Source organism: Ambystoma mexicanum, chromosome 5q, assembly GCF_040938575.1.
Source record: "Ambystoma mexicanum isolate Mex_15411 chromosome 5q, UKY_AmexF1_1, whole genome shotgun sequence".
In the NCBI taxonomy this organism is placed as follows: Eukaryota; Metazoa; Chordata; class Amphibia; order Caudata; family Ambystomatidae; genus Ambystoma; species Ambystoma mexicanum.
The window spans coordinates 7,127,782-7,150,036 of NC_090933.1; positions in this window are offsets into that span (position 1 = coordinate 7,127,782).

Genomic DNA, 22,255 nt, shown 5'->3' on the forward strand with positions numbered 1-22,255 from the left:
AGAAGCATTGAGATATCACATCTCATGCTATCGGAAGTGTCTCAGGCTTGGAATGGGAAGGAGCTGGATATCACATCTCATGCTAAAGGAAGGGTCTCAGGTTTGGAACGGGAACGAGTTGGATATCACATCTCATGCTAAAGGAAGGGTCTCAGGTTTGGAACGGGAAGGATTTGGATATCACATCTCATGTTATAGGAAGGGTCTCAGGTTTGGTATAAGCATTGAGATATCACATCTCTGCTATGGGAAGTGTCTCAGGATTGGAATGGGAAGGAGATGGATATCCCATCTCATGTTATAGGACGGGTCGCAGGTTTGTTATTAGAATCAATGAGATATCATATTGCATGCTGTAGGAAGGGTCTAAGGGTTGGAATGGGAAGGACTTGGATATCACATCTCATGCTATAGATAGGCTCTTAGGTTTGGAAAGGGAAGGAGTTGGATATCACATTTCATGTTAGAGGAAGGATCTCAGGTTTGGTATTAGAAGCATTGAGATATCACATCTCATGCTATAGGAAGGGTCTCAGGATTGGAATGGGAAGGATTTGGATATCACATCTCTTGCTATAGGAAGGGTCTCAGGATTGGAATGGGTAGGAGTTGGATATTACTTTCTTGCTATAGGAAGGGTCTCATGTTTGGAATGGGAAGGAGTTGGATATCACATATGCTATAGTTAGTGTCTCAGGTTTGGAACGGGAAGGAGTTGGATATCACATCTCATGTTATAGGAAGGGTCTCAGGTTTGGTATAAGCATTGAGATATCACATCTCTGCTATCGGAAGCGGCTCAGGATTGGAATGAGAAGGAGTTGGATATCCCATCTCATGTTATAGTAAGAGTCTCTGGTTTGGTATTAGAATCATTGAGATATCACATCGCATGCTGTAGGAAGGGTCTAAGGATTGGAATGGGATGGACTTGGATATCACATCTCATGCTATAGGTAGGCTCTCAGGTTTGGTATAAGCATTGAGATATCACATCTCATGCTATAGGAAGGGTCTCAGGATTGGAATGGGAAGGATTTGGATATCACATCTCATGCTATAGGAAGGGTCTCAGATTTGGTATAAGCATTGAGATATCACATCTCATGCTAAAGGAAGGGTCTCAGGATTGGAATTGGAAGGAGTTGTATATGACATCTCAGGCCATAGGAAGGGTCTCAGGTTTGGTATAAGCATTGAGATATCACATCTCTGCTATCGGAAGGGTCTCAGGATTGGAATGGGAAGGAGTTGGATATCCCATCTCATGTTATAGGAAGGGTCTCAGGTTTGGTATTAGAAGCATAGAGATATCACATCTCATGCTATAGGAAGGGTCTCAGGATTGGAATGGGAAGGACTTGGATGTCACATCTCATGCTATAGGGAGGGTCTCAAGTCTGATATTAGAAGCATTGAGATAACAAATCTCATGATATCGGAAGGGTCTCAGGATTGGAATGGGAAGGAGTTGGATACCACATCTCATGATAAAGGAAGGGTCTAAGGTTTGGAAGGGGAAGGATTTGGATATCACATCTCATGTTATAGGACAGGTCTCAGGTTTGGTATTAGAAGCATTGAGATATCAAGTCTCATGGTATAAGAAGGGTCTCAGAATTGGAATGGGAAGGAGTTGGATATCACACCTCAAGCTATAGGAAGGGTCTCAGGATTGGAATGGGAAGGAGTTTGATATCACATCTCATGCCATAGTATGGGTCTCAGGTTTGGTAGAAGCATTGGGATATCACATCTCATGCTATCGGAAGGGTATCAGTATTGGATTTGGAAGAAGTTGGATATCCCATCTCATGCTATAGGAAGGGTCTCAGGTTGGAATGGGAAGGAGTTGGATATCACATTTCATGTTATAGGAAGGGTCTCAGGATTGGAATGGGAAGGACTTGGATATCATATCTCATGCTATAGGACGGGTCTCAGGTTTGTTATTAGAATCATTGATATATCATATTGCATGCTGTTGGAAGGGTCTAAGGATTGGAATGGGAAGGACTTGGATATCACATCTCATGCTATAGATAGGCTCTTAGGTTTGAAAAGGGAAGGAGTTGGATATCACATTTCATGTTAGAGGAAGGATCTCAGGTTTGGTATTAGAAGCATTGAGATATCACATCTCATGCTATAGGAAGGGTCTCAGGATTGGAATGGGAAGTAGTTGGATATCACATCTCATGCTATAGGAAGGGTCTCAGGTTTGGTATAAGCATTGAGATATCACATCTCATGCTATAGGACGGGTCTCAGGATTGGAATGGAAGGAGTTGGATATCACATCTCATGTTATAGGAAGGATCTCAGGTTTGGTATTAGAAGCATTGAGACATCACATCTCATGCTATAGGAAGGGTCTCAGGGTTGGAATGGGAAGGAGTTGGATATCACATCTCATCCAATAGGAAGGGTCTCAGGTTTGGAATGGGAAGGAATTGGATATCACATCTCATGTTATAGGAAGGATCTCAGGTTTGGTATTAGAAGCATTGAGATATCACATCTCATGCTATAGGAAGGGTCTCAGGATTGGAATGTGAAGGATTTGGATATCACATCTCATGCTAAAGGAAGGGTCTCAGGTATGGTAGAAGCATTGAGATATCACGTCTCTGCTATCGGAAGGGTCTCAGGATTGGATTGGGAAGGAGTTGGATATCCCTTCTCATGCTATAGGAAGGGTCTCAGGATTTGAATGGGAAGGAGTTGGATATCACATCTCATGTTATAGGAAGGGTCTCAGGATTGGAATGGGAAGGATTTGGATATCACATCTCTTGCTATAGGAAGGGTCTCAGGATTGGAATGGGTAGGAGTTGGATATTACTTTCTTGCTATAGGAAGGGTCTCATGTTTGGAATGGGAAGCAGTTGGATATCACATATGCTATAGTTAGTGTCTCAGGTTTGGAACGGGAAGGAGTTGGATATCACATCTCATGTTATAGGAAGGGTCTCAGGTTTGGTATAAGCATTGAGATATCACATCTCTGCTATCGGAAGCGGCTCAGGATTGGAATGGGAAGGAGTTGGATATCCCATCTCATGTTTTTGGAAGAGTCTCTGGTTTGGTTTTAGAATCATTGAGATATCACATTGCATGCTGTAGGAAGGGTCTAAGGATTGGAATGGGATGGACTTGGATATCACATCTCATGCTATAGGTAGGCTCTCAGGTTTGGTATAAGCATTGAGATATCACATCTCATGCTATAGGAAGGGTCTCAGGATTGGAATGGGAAGGAATTGGATATCACATCTCATGCTGTAGGAAGGGTCTCAGATTTGGTATAAGCATTGAGATATCACATCTCATGCTAAAGGAATGGTCTCAGGATTGGAATGGGAAGGAGTTGTATATGACATCTCAGGCCATCGGAAGGGTCTCAGGTTTGGTATAAGCATTGAGATATCACATCTCTGCTATCGGAAGGGTCTCAGGATTGGAATGGGAAGGAGTTGAATATCCCATCTCATGTTATAGGAATGGTCTCAGGTTTGGTATTAGAAGCATAGAGATATCACATCTCATGCTATAGGAAGGGTCTCAGGATTGGAATGGGAACGACTTGGATGTCACATCTCATGCTGTAGGGAGGGTCTCAAGTTTGATATTAGAAGCATTGAGATAACAAATCTCATGATATCGGAAGGGTCTCAGGATTGGAATGGGAAGGAGTTGGATATCACATCTCATGATAAAGGAAGGGTCTAAGGTTTGGAAGGGGAAGGATTTGGATATCACATCTCATGTTATAGGACGGGTCTCAGGTTTGGTATTAGAAGCATTGAGATATCAAGTCTCATGGTATAAGAAGGGTCTCAGAATTGGAATGGGAAGGAGTTGGATATCACACCTCAAGCTATAGGAAGGGTCTCAGGATTGGAATGGGAAGGAGTTTGATATCACATCTCATGCCATAGTATGGGTCTCAGGTTTGGTAGAAGCATTGGGATATCACATCTCATGCTATCGGAAGGGTATCAGTATTGGATTTGGAAGAAGTTGGATATCCCATCTCATGCTATAGGAAGGGTCTCAGGTTGGAATGGGAAGGAGTTGGATATCACATTTCATGTTATAGGAAGGGTCTCAGGATTGGAATGGGAAGGACTTGGATATCATATCTCATGCTATAGGAAGGCTCTCAGGTTTGGAAGGGGAAGGAGTTGGATATCACATTTCATGTTAGAGGAAGGATCTCAGGTTTGGTATTAGAGGCCTTGAGATATCACATCTCATGTTATAGGAAGGGTCTCAGGATTGGAATGGGAAGGAGTTGGATATCACATCTCAAGCTATAGGAAGGGTCTCAGGTTTGGTATTAGAAGCATTGAGACATCACATCTCATGTTATAGGAAGGGTCTCAGGATTGGAATGGGAAGAAGTTGGATATCACATCTCATGCTATAGGAAGGGTCTCAGGTTTGGTATAAGCATTGAGATATCACATCTCATGCTATAGGAAGGGTCTCAGGATTGGAATGGGAAGGAGTTGTATATGACATCTCATGCCATAGGAAGGGTCTCAGGTTTGGTATAAGCATTGAGATATCACATCACATGCTATAGGAAGGGTTCCAGGATTGGAATGGGAAGGACTTGGATATCACATCTCATGCTATAGGCAGGGCCTCAGGTTTGGAAAGGGAAGGAGATGGATATCACATTTCATGTTAGAGATAGGATCTCAGGTTTGGTATTAGAGGCATTGAGATATCACATCTCATGCTATCAGAAGGGTCTCAGGTTTGGAAGGGGAAGGATTTGGAAATCACATCTCATGTTATAGGAAGGATCTCAGGTTTGGTATTAGAAGCATTGAGATATCACATCTCATGCTATCGGAAGTATCTCAGGTTTGGTATTAGAGGCATTGAGATATCACATCTCATGCTATCATAAGGGTCTCAGGATTGGAATGGGAAGGAGTTGGATATCACATCTCATGATATTGGAAGGATCGCAGGTTTGGTATTAGAAGCATTGAGACATCACATCTCATGCTATAGGAAGGGTCTCAGGATTGGAATGGGAAGGAGTTGGATATCCCTTCTCATGCTATAGGAAGTGCCTCAGGTTGGAATGGGAAGGAGTTGGATATCACATCTCATGTTATAGGAAGGGTCTCAGGATTGGAATGGGAAGGATTTGGATATCACATCTCTTGCTATAGGAAGGGTCTCAGGATTGGAATGGGTAGGAGTTGGATATTACTTTCTTGCTATAGGAAGGGTCTCATGTTTGGAATGGGAAGGAGTTGGATATCACATATGCTATAGTTAGTGTCTCAGGTTTGGAACGGGAAGGAGTTGGATATCACATCTCATGTTATAGGAAGGGTCTCAGGTTTGGTATAAGCATTGAGATATCACATCTCTGCTATCGGAAGCGGCTCAGGATTGGAATGGGAAGGAGTTGGATATCCCATCTCATGTTATAGTAAGAGTCTCTGGTTTGGTATTAGAATCATTGAGATATCACATCGCATGCTGTAGGAAGGGTCTAAGGATTGGAATGGGATGGACTTGGATATCACATCTCATGCTATAGGTAGGCTCTCAGGTTTGGTATAAGCATTGAGATATCACATCTCATGCTATAGGAAGGGTCTCAGGATTGGAATGGGAAGGATTTGGATATCACATCTCATGCTATAGGAAGGGTCTCAGATTTGGTATAAGCATTGAGATATCACATCTCATGCTAAAGGAAGGGTCTCAGGATTGGAATGGGAAGGAGTTGTATATGACATCTCAGGCCATAGGAAGGGTCTCAGGTTTGGTATAAGCATTGAGATATCACATCTCTGCTATCGGAAGGGTCTCAGGATTGGAATGGGAAGGAGTTGGATATCCCATCTCATGTTATAGGAAGGGTCTCAGGTTTGGTATTAGAAGCATAGAGATATCACATCTCATGCTATAGGAAGGGTCTCAGGATTGGAATGGGAAGGACTTGGATGTCACATCTCATGCTATAGGGAGGGTCTCAAGTCTGATATTAGAAGCATTGAGATAACAAATCTCATGATATCGGAAGGGTCTCAGGATTGGAATGGGAAGGAGTTGGATACCACATCTCATGATAAAGGAAGGGTCTAAGGTTTGGAAGGGGAAGGATTTGGATATCACATCTCATGTTATAGGACGGGTCTCAGGTTTGGTATTAGAAGCATTGAGATATCAAGTCTCATGGTATAAGAAGGGTCTCAGAATTGGAATGGGAAGGAGTTGGATATCACACCTCAAGCTATAGGAAGGGTCTCAGGATTGGAATGGGAAGGAGTTTGATATCACATCTCATGCCATAGTATGGGTCTCAGGTTTGGTAGAAGCATTGGGATATCACATCTCATGCTATCGGAAGGGTATCAGTATTGGAATTGGAAGAAGTTGGATATCCCATCTCATGCTATAGGAAGGGTCTCAGGTTGGAATGGGAAGGAGTTGGATATCACATTTCATGTTATAGGAAGGGTCTCAGGATTGGAATGGGAAGGACTTGGATATCATATCTCATGCTATAGGACGGGTCTCAGGTTTGTTATTAGAATCATTGATATATCATATTGCATGCTGTTGGAAGGGTCTAAGGATTGGAATGGGAAGGACTTGGATATCACATCTCATGCTATAGATAGGCTCTTAGGTTTGGAAAGGGAAGGAGTTGGATATCACATTTCATGTTAGAGGAAGGATCTCAGGTTTGGTATTAGAAGCATTGAGATATCACATCTCATGCTATAGGAAGGGTCTCAGGATTGGAATGGGAAGTAGTTGGATATCACATCTCATGCTATAGGAAGGGTCTCAGGTTTGGTATAAGCATTGAGATATCACATCTCATGCTATAGGACGGGTCTCAGGATTGGAATGGAAGGAGTTGGATATCACATCTCATGTTATAGGAAGGATCTCAGGTTTGGTATTAGAAGCATTGAGACATCACATCTCATGCTAAAGGAAGGGTCTCAGGGTTGGAATGGGAAGGAGTTGTATATCACATCTCATCCAATAGGAAGGGTCTCAGGTTTGGAATGGGAAGGAATTGGATTTCACATCTCATGTTATAGGAAGGATCTCAGGTTTGGTATTAGAAGCATTGAGATATCACATCTCATGCTATAGGAAGGGTCTCAGGATTGGAATGTGAAGGATTTGAATATCACATCTCATGCTAAAGGAAGGGTCTCAGGTATGGTAGAAGCATTGAGATATCACGTCTCTGCTATCGGAAGGGTCTCAGGATTGGATTGGGAAGGAGTTGGATATCCCTTCTCATGCTATAGGAAGGGTCTCAGGATTTGAATGGGAAGGAGTTGGATATCACATCTCATGTCATAGGAAGGGTCTCAGGATTGGAATGGGAAGGATTTGGATATCACATCTCTTGCTATAGGAAGGGTCTCAGGATTGGAATGGGTAGGAGTTGGATATTACTTTCTTGCTATAGGAAGGGTCTCATGTTTGGAATGGGAAGCAGTTGGATATCACATATGCTATAGTTAGTGTCTCAGGTTTGGAACGGGAAGGAGTTGGATATCACATCTCATGTTATAGGAAGGGTCTCAGGTTTGGTATAAGCATTGAGATATCACATCTCTGCTATCGGAAGCGGCTCAGGATTGGAATGGGAAGGAGTTGGATATCCCATCTCATGTTTTAGGAAGAGCCTCTGGTTTGGTAATAGAATCATTGAGATATCACATTGCATGCTGTAGGAAGGGTCTAAGGATTGGAATGGGATGGACTTGGATATCACATCTCATGCTATAGGTAGGCTCTCAGGTTTGGTATAAGCATTGAGATATCACATCTCATGCTATAGGAAGGGTCTCAGGATTGGAATGGGAAGGAATTGGATATCACATCTCATGCTGTAGGAAGGGTCTCAGATTTGGTATAAGCATTGAGATATCACATCTCATGCTAAAGGAAGGGTCTCAGGATTGGAATGGGAAGGAGTTGTATATGACATCTCAGGCCATAGGAAGGGTCTCAGGTTTGGTATAAGCATTGAGATATCACATCTCTGCTATCGGAAGGGTCTCAGGATTGGAATGGGAAGGAGTTGGATATCCCATCTCATGTTATAGGAATGGTCTCAGGTTTGGTATTAGAAGCATAGAGATATCACATCTCATGCTATAGGAAGGGTCTCAGGATTGGAATGGGAAGGACTTGGATGTAACATCTCATGCTGTAGGGAGGGTCTCAAGTTTGATATTAGAAGCATTGAGATGACAAATCTCATGATATCGGAAGGGTCTCAGGATTGGAATGGGAAGGAGTTGGATATCACATCTCATGATAAAGGAAGGGTCTAAGGTTTGGAAGGGGAAGGATTTGGATATCACATCTCATGTTATAGGACGGGTCTCAGGTTTGGTATTAGAAGCATTGAGATATCAAGTCTCATGGTATAAGAAGGGTCTCAGAATTGGAATGGGAAGGAGTTGGATATCACACCTCAAGCTATAGGAAGGGTCTCAGGATTGGAATGGGAAGGAGTTTGATATCACATCTCATGCCATAGTATGGGTCTCAGGTTTGGTAGAAGCATTGGGATATCACATCTCATGCTATCGGAAGGGTATCAGTATTGGATTTGGAAGAAGTTGGATATCCCATCTCATGCTATAGGAAGGGTCTCAGGTTGGAATGGGAAGGAGTTGGATATCACATTTCATGTTATAGGAAGGGTCTCAGGATTGGAATGGGAAGGACTTGGATATCATATCTCATGCTATAGGAAGGCTCTCAGGATTGGAATGGGAAGGAGTTGGATATCACATCTCAAGCTATAGGAAGGGTCTCAGGTTTGGTATAAGCATTGAGATATCACATCCCATGCTATAGGAAGGGTCTCAGGATTGGAATGGGAAGGAGTTGGATATCACATCTCATGTTATAGGAAATATCTCAGGTTTGGTATTAGAAGCATTGAGACATCACATCTCATGTTATAGGAAGGGTCTCAGGATTGGAATGGGAAGAAGTTGGATATCACATCTCATGCTATAGGAAGGGTCTCAGGTTTGGTATAAGCATTGAGATATCACATCTCATGCTATAGGAAGGGTCTCAGGATTGGAATGGGAAGGAGTTGTATATGACATCTCATGCCATAGGAAGGGTCTCAGGTTTGGTATAAGCATTGAGATATCACATCACATGCTATAGGAAGGGTCTCAGGATTGGAATGGGAAGGACTTGGATATCACATCTCATGCTATAGGCAGGGCCTCAGGTTTGGAAAGGGAAGGAGATGGATATCACATTTCATGTTAGAGATAGGATCTCAGGTTTGGTATTAGAGGCATTGAGATATCACATCTCATGCTATCAGAAGGGTCTCAGGTTTGGAAGGGGAAGGATTTGGAAATCACATCTCATGTTATAGGAAGGATCTCAGGTTTGGTATTAGAAGCATTGAGATATCACATCTCATGCTATCGGAAGTATCTCAGGTTTGGTATTAGAGGCATTGAGATATCACATCTCATGCTATCATAAGGGTCTCAGGATTGGAATGGGAAGGAGTTGGATATCACATCTCATGTTATTGGAAGGATCGCAGGTTTGGTATTAGAAGCATTGAGACATCACATCTCATGCTATAGGAAGGGTCTCAGGATTGGAATGGGAAGGAGTTGGATATCACATCTCATGCTATAGGAAGGGTCTCAGATTTGGTATAAGCATTGAGATATCACATCTCATGCTATAGGAAGGGTCTCAGGATTGGATTGGGAAGGAGTTGTATATGACATCTCATGTTATAGGAAGGGTCTCATGTTTGGTATTAGAAGCATTGAGATATCACATCTCATGCTATAGGAAGGGTCCCAGGATTGGAATGGGAAGGAGTTGGATATCACATCTCATGATAAAGGAAGGGTCTAAGGTTTGGAAGGGGAAAGATTTGGATATCACATCTCATGTTATAGGACGGGTCTCAGGTTTGGTATTAGAAGCATTGAGATATCAAGTCTCATGGCATAGGAAGGGTCTCAGAATTGGAATGGGAAGGAGTTGGATATCACATCTCAAGCTATAGGAAGAGTCTCAGGATTGGAATGGGAATGAGTTTGATATCACATCTCATGCCATAGTATGGGTCTCAGGTTTGGTAGAAGCATTGGGATATCACAATTCATGCTATTGGAAGGGTATCAGTATTGGATTTCGAAGGAGTTGGATATCCCATCTCATGCTATAGGAAGGGTCTCAGGTTGGAATGGGAAGGAGTTGGATATCCCATTTCATGTTATAGGAAGGGTCTCAGGATTGGAATGGGAAGGACTTGGATATCATATCTCATGCTATAGGAAGGCTCTCAGGTTTGGAAGGGGAAGGAGTTGGATATCACATTTCATGTTAGAGGAAGGATCTCAGGTTTGGTATTAGAGGCCTTGAGATATCACATCTCATGCTATAGGAAGGGTCTCAGGATTGGAATGGGAAGGAGTTGGATATCACATCTCAAGCTTTAGGAAGGGTCTCAGGTTTGGTATAAGCATTGCGATAGCACATCTCATGCTATAGGAAGGGTCTCAGGATTGGAATGGGAAGGAGTTGGATATCACATCTCATGTTATAGGAAAGATCTCAGGTTTGGTATTAGAAGCATTGAGACATCACATCTCATGTTATAGGAAGGGTCTCAGGATTGGAATGGGAAGAAGTTGGATATCACATCTCATGCTATAGGAAGGGTCTCAGGATTGGAATGGGAAGGAGTTGGATATCACATCTCATGTTATAGGACTGGTCTCAGGTTTGGTATTAGAAGCATTGAGATATCACATCGCATGCTGTAGGAAGGTTCTCAGGTTTGGTATTAGAAGCATTGAGACATCACATCTCATGCTATAGGAAGGGTCTCAGGATTGGAATGGGAAGGAGTTGGATATCACATCTCATGTTATAGGAAGGATCTCAGGTTTGGTATTAGAAGCATTGAGACATCACATCTCATGCTATAGGAAGGGTCTCAGGATTGGAATGGGAAGGAGTTGGATATCACATCTCATGCTATAGGAAGGGTCTCACATTTGGTATAAGCATTGAGATATCACATCTCATGCTATAGGAAGGGTCTCAGGATTGGATTGGGAAGGAGTTGTATATGACATCTCAGGCCATAGGAAGGGTCTCAGGATTGGTATAAGCATTGAGATATCACATCTCTGCTATCAGAAGGGTCTCAGGATTGGAATGGGAAGGAGTTGGATATCCCATCACATGTTATAGGAAGGGTCTCAGGTTTGGTATTAGAAGCATTGAGACATCACATCTCATGCTATAGGAAGGGTCTCAGGATTGGAATGGGAAGGAGTTGGATATCACATCTCATGCTATAGGAAGGGTCTCACATTTGGTATAAGCATTGAGATATCACATCTCATGCTATAGGAAGGGTCTCAGGATTGGATTGGGAAGGAGTTGTATATGACATCTCAGGCCATAGGAAGGGTCTCAGGATTGGTATAAGCATTGAGATATCACATCTCTGCTATCGGAAGGGTCTCAGGATTGGAATGGGAAGGAGTTGGATATCACATCTCATGATAAAGGAAGGGTCTAAGGTTTGGAAGGGGAAAGATTTGGATATAACATCTCATGTTATAGGACGGGTCTCAGGTTTGGTATTAGAAGCATTGAGATATCAAGTCTCATGGCATAGGAAGGGTCTCAGAATTGGAATGTGAAGGAGTTGGATATCACATCTCAAGCTATAGGAAGAGTCTCAGGATTGGAATGGGAAGGAGTTTGATATCACATCTCATGCCATAGTTTGGGTCTCAGGTTTGGTAGAAGCATTGGGATATCACATCTCATGCTATTGGAAGGGTATCAGTATTGGATTTGGAAGGAGTTGGATATCACATTTCATGTTATAGGAAGGGTCTCAGGTTGGAATGGGAAGGAGTTGGATATCACATTTCATGTTATAGGAAGGGTCTCAGGATTGGAATGGGAAGGAGTTGGATATCATATCTCATGCTATAGGAAGGCTCTCAGGTTTGGAAGGGGAAGGAGTTGGATATCACATTTCATGTTAGAGGAAGGATCTCAGGTTTGGTATTAGAGGCCTTGAGATATCACATCTCATGCTATAGGAAGGGTCTCAGGATTGGAATGGGAAGGAGTTGGATATCACATCTCAAGTTTTAGGAAGGGTCTCAGGTTTGGTATAAGCATTGAGATAGCACATCTCATGCTATAGGAAGGGTCTCAGGATTGGAATGGGAAGGAGTTGGATATCAAATCTCATGTTATAGGAAGGATCTCAGGTTTGGTATTAGAAGCATTGAGACATCACATCTCATGCTATAGGAAGGGTCTCAGGATTGGAATGGGAAGGAGTTGGATATCACATCTCATGCTATAGGAAGGGTCTCAGATTTGGTATAAGCATTGAGATATCACATCTCTGCTATCGGAAGGGTCTCAGGATTGGAATGGGAAGGAGTTGGATATCCCATCTCATGCTTTAGGGAGGGTCTCAATTTTGATATTAGAAGCATTGAGATAACAAATCTCATGATATCGGAAGGGTCTCAGGATTGGAATGGGAAGGAGTTGGATATCACATCTCATGATAAAGGAAGGGTCTAAGGTTTGGAAGGGGAAAGATTTGGATATCACATCTCATGTTATAGGACGGGTCTCAGGTTTGGTATTAGAAGCATTGAGATATCAAGTCTCATGGTATAGGAAGGGTCTCAGAATTGGAATGGGAAGGAGTTGGATATCACATCTCAAGCTATAGGAAGAGTCTCAGGATTGGAATGGGAAGGAGTTTGATATCACATCTCATGCCATAGTATGGTTCTCAGGTTTGATAGAAGCATTGGGATATCACATCTCATGCTATTGGAAGGGTATCAGTATTGGATTTGGAAGGAGTTGGATATCCCATCTCATGCTATAGGAAGGGTCTCAGTTTGGAATGGGAAGGAGTTGGATATCACATTTCATGTTATAGGAAGGGTCTCAGGATTGGAATGGGAAGGACTTGGATATCATATCTCATGCTATAGGAAGGCTCTCAGGTTTGGAAGGAGAAGGAGTTGGATATCACATTTCATGTTAGAGGAAGGATCTCAGGTTTGGTATTAGAGGCCTTGAGATATCACATCTCATGCTATAGGAAGGGTCTCAGGTTGGAATGGGAAGGAGTTGGATATCACATTTCATGTTATAGGAAGGGTCTCAGGATTGGAATGGGAAGGAGTTGGATATCACATCTCAAGCTTTAGGAAGGGTCTCAGGTTTGATATAAGCATTGAGATAGCACATCTCATGCTATAGGAAGGGTCTCAGGATTGGAATGGGAAGGAGTTGGATATCACATCTCATGTTATAGGAAAGATCTCAGGTTTGGTATTAGAAGCATTGAGACATCACATCTCATGTTATAGGAAGGGTCTCAGGATTGGAATGGGAAGAAGTTGGATATCACATCTCATGCTATAGGAAGGGTCTCAGGTTTGGAAGGGGAAGGAGTTGGATATCCAATCTCATGTTATAGGACTGGTCTCAGGTTTGGTATTAGAAGCATTGAGATATCACATCGCATGCTGTAGGAAGGTTCTCAGGTTTGGAATGGGGAGGAATTGGATATCACATCTCATGTCATAGGAAGGATCTCAGGTTTGGTATTAGAAGCATTGAGATATCACATCTCATGCTATAGGAATGGTCTCAGGATTGGAAAGGGAAGGAGTTGGATATTACATTCCTGCTATAGGAAGGGTCTCATGTTTGGAATGGGAATGTGTTGGATATCACATATGCTATAGGAAGGGTCTCAGGTTTGGAACGGGAAGGAGTTGGATATCACATCTCATGTTATAGGAAGGGTCTCAGGTTTGGTATAAGCATTGAGATATCACATCTCTGCTATCGGAAGTGTCTCAGGATTGGAATGGGAAGGTGTTGGATATCCCATCTCATGTTATAGGACGGGTCTCAGGTTTGTTATTAGAATCATTGAGATATCATATTGCATGCTTTAGGAAGGGTCTAAGGATTGGAATGGGAAGGAGTTGGATATCCCATCTCATGTTATAGGAAGGGTCTCAGGTTTGGTATAAGCATTGAGATATCACATCTCATGCTATAGGAAGGGTCTCAGGATTGGAATGGGAAGGAGTTGGATATCACATCTCATGTTATAGGAAGGATCTCAGGTTTGGTATTAGAAGCATTGAGACATCACATCTCATGCTATCGGAAGGGTCTCAGGATTGGAATGGGGAGGACTTGGATATCACATCTCATGCTATAGGGAGGGTCTCAAGTTTGATATTAGAAGCATTGAGATATCATATCTCATGCTATAGGAAGGGTCTCAGGATTGGAATGGGAAGGAGTTGGATATCACATCTCATGCTATAGGAAGGGTCTCAGGTTTGGTATAAGCAGTGAGATATCACATCTCATGCTATACGAAGTGTCTCAGGATTGGAATGGGAAGGAGTTGGATATCACATCTCATGTTATAGGAAGGATCTCAGGTTTGGTATAAGCATTGAGATATCACATCTCTACTATCGGAAGGGTCTCAGGATTGGAATGGGAAGGAGTTGGATATTCCCATCTCAGGTTATAGGAAGGGTCTCAGGTTTGGTATTAGAAGCATTGAGATATCACATCTCATGCTATAGGAAGGGTCTCAGGATTGGAATGGGAAGGACTTGGATATCACATCTCATGCTATAAGGAGGGTCTCAAGTTTGATATTAGAAGCATTGAGATATCACATCTCATGATATCGGAAGGGTCTCAGGGATGGAATGGGAAGGAGTTGGATATCACATCTCATGATAAAGGAAGTGTCTAAGGTTTGGAAGGGGAAGGAGTTTGATATCACATCTCATGCCATAGTATGGGTCTCAGGTTTGGTAGAAGCATTGGGATATCACATCTCATGCTATCGGAAGGGTATCAGGATTGGATTTGGAAGGAGTTGGATATCCCATCTCATGCTATAGGAAGGGTCTCAGGTTGGAATGGGAAGGAGTTGGATATCACAACTCATGTTATAGGAAGGGTCTCAGATTTGGTATAAGCATTGAGATATCACATCTCTGCTATCGGAAGGGTCTCAGGATTGGAATGGGAAGGAGTTGGATATCCCATCTCATGCTTTAGGGAGGGTCTCAATTTTGATATTAGAAGCATTGAGATAACAAATCTCATGATATCGGAAGGGTCTCAGGATTGGAATGGGAAGGAGTTGGATATCACATCTCATGATAAAGGAAGGGTCTAAGGTTTGGAAGGGGAAAGATTTGGATATCACATCTCATGTTATAGGACGGGTCTCAGGTTTGGTATTAGAAGCATTGAGATATCAAGTCTCATGGTATAGGAAGGGTCTCAGAATTGGAATGGGAAGGAGTTGGATATCACATCTCAAGCTATAGGAAGAGTCTCAGGATTGGAATGGGAAGGAGTTTGATATCACATCTCATGCCATAGTATGGTTCTCAGGTTTGATAGAAGCATTGGGATATCACATCTCATGCTATTGGAAGGGTATCAGTATTGGATTTGGAAGGAGTTGGATATCCCATCTCATGCTATAGGAAGGGTCTCAGTTTGGAATGGGAAGGAGTTGGATATCACATTTCATGTTATAGGAAGGGTCTCAGGATTGGAATGGGAAGGACTTGGATATCATATCTCATGCTATAGGAAGGCTCTCAGGTTTGGAAGGAGAAGGAGTTGGATATCACATTTCATGTTAGAGGAAGGATCTCAGGTTTGGTATTAGAGGCCTTGAGATATCACATCTCATGCTATAGGAAGGGTCTCAGGTTGGAATGGGAAGGAGTTGGATATCACATTTCATGTTATAGGAAGGGTCTCAGGATTGGAATGGGAAGGAGTTGGATATCACATCTCAAGCTTTAGGAAGGGTCTCAGGTTTGATATAAGCATTGAGATAGCACATCTCATGCTATAGGAAGGGTCTCAGGATTGGAATGGGAAGGAGTTGGATATCACATCTCATGTTATAGGAAAGATCTCAGGTTTGGTATTAGAAGCATTGAGACATCACATCTCATGTTATAGGAAGGGTCTCAGGATTGGAATGGGAAGAAGTTGGATATCACATCTCATGCTATAGGAAGGGTCTCAGGTTTGGAAGGGGAAGGAGTTGGATATCCAATCTCATGTTATAGGACTGGTCTCAGGTTTGGTATTAGAAGCATTGAGATATCACATCGCATGCTGTAGGAAGGTTCTCAGGTTTGGAATGGGGAGGAATTGGATATCACATCTCATGTCATAGGAAGGATCTCAGGTTTGGTATTAGAAGCATTGACATATCACATCTCATGCTATAGGAATGGTCTCAGGATTGGAAAGGGAAGGAGTTGGATATTACATTCCTGCTATAGGAAGGGTCTCATGTTTGGAATGGGAATGTGTTGGATATCACATATGCTATAGGAAGGGTCTCAGGTTTGGAACGGGAAGGAGTTGGATATCACATCTCATGTTATAGGAAGGGTCTCAGGTTTGGTATAAGCATTGAGATATCACATCTCTGCTATCGGAAGTGTCTCAGGATTGGAATGGGAAGGTGTTGGATATCCCATCTCATGTTATAGGACGGGTCTCAGGTTTGTTATTAGAATCATTGAGATATCATATTGCATGCTTTAGGAAGGGTCTAAGGATTGGAATGGGAAGGAGTTGGATATCCCATCTCATGTTATAGGAAGGGTCTCAGGTTTGGTATAAGCATTGAGATATCACATCTCATGCTATAGGAAGGGTCTCAGGATTGGAATGGGAAGGAGTTGGATATCACATCTCATGTTATAGGAAGGATCTCAGGTTTGGTATTAGAAGCATTGAGACATCACATCTCATGCTATCGGAAGGGTCTCAGGATTGGAATGGGAAGGACTTGGATATCACATCTCATGCTATAGGGAGGGTCTCAAGTTTGATATTAGAAGCATTGAGATATCATATCTCATGCTATAGGAAGGGTCTCAGGATTGGAATGGGAAGGAGTTGGATATCACATCTCATGCTATAGGAAGGGTCTCAGGTTTGGTATAAGCAGTGAGATATCACATCTCATGCTATACGAAGTGTCTCAGGATTGGAATGGGAAGGAGTTGGATATCACATCTCATGTTATAGGAAGGATCTCAGGTTTGGTATAAGCATTGAGATATCACATCTCTACTATCGGAAGGGTCTCAGGATTGGAATGGGAAGGAGTTGGATATTCCCATCTCAGGTTATAGGAAGGGTCTCAGGTTTGGTATTAGAAGCATTGAGATATCACATCTCATGCTATAGGAAGGGTCTCAGGATTGGAATGGGAAGGACTTGGATATCACATCTCATGCTATAAGGAGGGTCTCAAGTTTGATATTAGAAGCATTGAGATATCACATCTCATGATATCGGAAGGGTCTCAGGGATGGAATGGGAAGGAGTTGGATATCACATCTCATGATAAAGGAAGTGTCTAAGGTTTGGAAGGGGAAGGAGTTTGATATCACATCTCATGCCATAGTATGGGTCTCAGGTTTGGTAGAAGCATTGGGATATCACATCTCATGCTATCGGAAGGGTATCAGGATTGGATTTGGAAGGAGTTGGATATCCCATCTCATGCTATAGGAAGGGTCTCAGGTTGGAATGGGAAGGAGTTGGATATCACAACTCATGTTATAGGAAGGGTCTCAGGATTGGAATTAGAAGGACTTGGATATCACATCTCATGCTATAGGAAGGCTCTCAGGTTTGGAATGGGAAAGAGTTGGATATCAGATTTCATGTTAGAGGTAGGATCTCAGGTTTGGTATTAGAGGCATTGAGATATCACATCTCATGCTATCAGAAGGGTCTCAGGAATGGAATGGGAAGGAGTTGGATATCACATCTCATGCTAAAGGGAGGGTCTCAGGTTTGGAAGGGGAAGGATTTGGATATCACATCTCATGTTATAGGAAGGATCTCAGGTTTGGTATTAGAAGCATTGATATATCACATCTCATGCTATCGGAAGGATCTCAGGTTTGGTATTAGAAGCATTTAGATATCACATCTCATGCTATCAGAAGAGTCTCAGGATTGGAATAGGAAGGAGTTGGATATCACATCTCATGCTAAAGGGAGGGTCTCAGGTTTGGAAGGGGAAGGATTTGGATATCACATCTCATGTTATCGGAAGGATCTCACGTTTGGTATTAGAAGTATTGAGATATCATATCTCATGCTATAGGAAGGGTCTCAGGATTGGAATGGGAAGGAGTTGGATATCACATCTCATGCTATAGGGAGGGTCTCAGGATTGGAATGGGAAGGAGTTGGATATCACATATCATGCTATAGGGAGGGTCTCAGTTTTGATATTAGAAGCATTGAGATATCACATCTCATGCTATCGGAAGGGTCTCAGGATTGGAATGGGAAGGAGTTGGATATCCCATCTCATGTTATAGGAAGGGTCTCAGGTTTGGTATTAGAAGCATTGAGATATCACATCTCATGCTATAGGAAGGGTCTCAGGATTGGAATGGGAAGGACTTGGATGTCACATCTCATGCTATAGGGAGGGTCTCAAGTTTGATATTAGAAGCATTGAGATAACAAATCTCATGATATCGGAAGGGTCTCAGGATTGGAATGGGAAGGAGTTGGATATCACATCTCATGATAAAGGAAGGGTCTAAGGTTTGGAAGGGGAAGGATTTGGATATCACATCTCATGTTATAGGACGGGAATGCTTATACCAAACCTGAGAGCCTACCTATAGCATGAGATGTGATATCCAAGTCCATCCCATTCCAATCCTTAGACCCTTCCTACAGCATGCGATGTGATATCTCAATGATTCTAATACCAAACCAGAGACTCTTCCTATAACATGAGATGGGATATCCAACTCCTTCCCATTCCAATCCTGAGCCCCTTCCGATAGCAGAGATGTGATATCTCAATGCTTATACCAAACCTGAGACCCTTCCTATAACATGAGATGGGAATATCCAACTCCTTCCCATTCCAATCCTGAGACCCTTCCGATAGCAGAGATGTGATATCTCAATGCTTATACCAAACCTGAGACCCTTCCTATGGCATGAGATGTGATATCCAACTCCTTGCCATTCAAATCCTGAGACCCTTCCTATAGCATGAGAAGGGATATCCAACTCCTTCCCAATCCAATCCTGAGACCCTTCCGATAGCAGAGACGTGATATCTCAATGCTTCTACCAAACCTGAGACCCTTCCTTTAGCATGAGATGTGATATCCAAATCCTTTATATTCCAATCCTGAGACCCTTCCTATAGCATGAGATGTGATATCTCAATGCTTCTAATACCAAACCTGAGATCCTTCCTATAACATGAGATGTGATATCCAACTCCTTCCCATTCCAATCCTGAGACCCTTCCTATAGCATGAGATATGATATCTCAATACTTCTAATACCAAACGTGAGATCCTTCCGATAACATGAGATGTGATATCCAAATCCTTCCCCTTCCAAACCTGAGACCCTCCCTTTAGCATGAGATGTGATATCCAACTCCTTCCCATTCCAATCCTGAGACCCTTCTGATAGCATGAGATGTGATATCTCAATGCTTCTAATACCAAACCTGAGATCCTTCCGATAGCATGAGATGTGATATCTCAATGCTTCTAATACCAAACCTGAGATCCTTCCTATAACATGAGATGTGATATCCAAATCCTTCCCCTTCCAAACCTGAGACCCTCCCTTTAGCATGAGATGTGATATCCAACTCCTTCCCATTCCATTCCTGAGACCCTTCTGATAGCATGAGATGTGATATCTCAATGCCTCTAATACCAAACCTGAGATCCTACCTCTAACATGAAATGTGATATCCAACTCTTTCCCCTTCCAAACCTGAGAGCCTTCCTATAGCATGAGATGTGATATCCAAGTCCTTCCCATTCCAATCCTGAGACCCTTCCTATAGCTTGAGATGTGATATCCAACTCCTTCCCATTCCAATTCTGAGACCCTTCCTATACTCTGAGACTTGATATCTCAATGCTTCTAATACCAAACCTGAGACCCGTAATATAACATGAGATGTGATATCCAACTCCTTCCCATTCCAATCCTGAGACCCTTCCGATATCATGAGATGTGATATCTCAAAGCTTCTAATATCAAACTTGAGACCCTCCCTATAGCATGAGATGTGATATCCAAGTCCTTCCCATTCCAATCCTGAGACCCTTCCTATAGCATGAGATGTGATATCTCAATGCTTCTAATACCAAACCTGAGACCCTTCCTATAACATGAGATGGGAATATCCAACTCCTTCCCATTCCAATCCTGAGACCCTTCCGATAGCAGAGATGTGATATCTCAATGCTTATACCAAACCTGAGACCCTTCCTATGGCATGAGATGTGATATCCAACTCCTTGCCATTCAAATCCTGAGACCCTTCCTATAGCATGAGAAGGGATATCCAACTCCTTCCCAATCCAATCCTGAGACCCTTCCGATAGCAGAGACGTGATATCTCAATGCTTCTACCAAACCTGAGACCCTTCCTTTAGCATGAGATGTGATATCCAAATCCTTCACATTCCAATCCTGAGACCCTTCCGATAGCATGAGATGTGATATCTCAATAACAGGAGATACGTCCTATAACATGAGATATGATATCCAAATCCTTCCCCTTCCAAACCTGAGACCCTTCCTTTAGCATGAGATGTGATATCCAAATCCTTCCCATTTCAATCTTGAGACCCTTCCTATAACATGAGATGTGATATCCAACTCCTACCCATTCCAACCTGAGACCCTTCCTATAGCATGAGAAGGGATATCCAATTCCTTCCCAATCCAATCCTTAGACCCTTCCGATAGCAGAGATGTGATATCTCAATGCTTATACCAAACCTGAGACCCTTCCTTTAGCATGAGATGTGATATCCAAATCCTTCACATTCCTATCCTGAGACCCTTCCTATAGCATGAGATGTGATATCTCAATGCTTCTAATACAAAACCTGAGATCCTTCCTATAACATGAGATGTGATTTCCAAGTCCTTCCCATTCCAATCCTGAGACCCTTCCTATAACATGAGATGTGATATCCAACTCCTTCTATTCCAACCTGAGACCCTTCCTATAACATGAGACGTGATATCCAACTCCTTCCCAATCCAATCCTTAGACCCTTCCGATAGCAGAGATGTGATATCTCAATGCTTATACCAAACCTGAGACCCTTCCTTTAGCATGAGATGTGATAGCCAAATCCTTCACATTCCAATCCTGAGACCCTTCCTATAGCATGAGATGTGATATCTCAATGCTTCTAATACAAAACCTGAGATCCTTCCTATAACATGAGATGTGATATCCAAGTCCTTCCCATTCCAATCCTGAGACCCTTCCTATAACATGAGATGTGATATCCAACTCCTTCTATTCCAACCTGAGACCCTTCCTATAACATGAGACGTGATATCCAACTCCTTCCCAATCCAATCCTTAGACCCTTCCGATAGCAGAGATGTGATATCTCAATGCTTATACCAAACCTGATGACCCTTCCTATGGCATTAGATGTGATATCCAACTCCTTCCCATTCCAATCCTGAGTTCCTTCCTATAGCATGAGATGTGATATCTCAATGCTTCTATCAAACCTGATACCCTTCCTTTAGCATGAGATGTGATATTCAACTCCTTCCAATTCCAATCCTGAGACCCTTCCTATAACATGAGACGTGATATCGAACTCCTTCCCATTCCAATCCTGAGACACCTCCTATAGCAAGAGATGTGATATCCAATTCCTTCCCATTCCAATCCTGAGACTCTTTCTATAACGAGATGTGATATCCAACTCCTTCCCATTCCAACCTGAGAACCTTCCTGTTGCATGAGAAGGGAGATCCAAATCCTTCCCATTCCAATCCTGAGACCCTTCCTATACCATGAGATGTGATATCTCAATGCTTCTAATACCAAACCTGGGACCCGTCCTATAACATGAGATACGTCCTATAACATGAGATATGATATCCAAATCCTTCCCCTTCCAAACCTGAGACCCTTCCTTTAGCATGAGATGTGATATCCAAATCCTTCCCATTCCAATACTGAAACCCTTCCTATAGCATGAGATGTCATATCACAATGTTTCTAATAGAAAACCTGAGACCCTTCCTA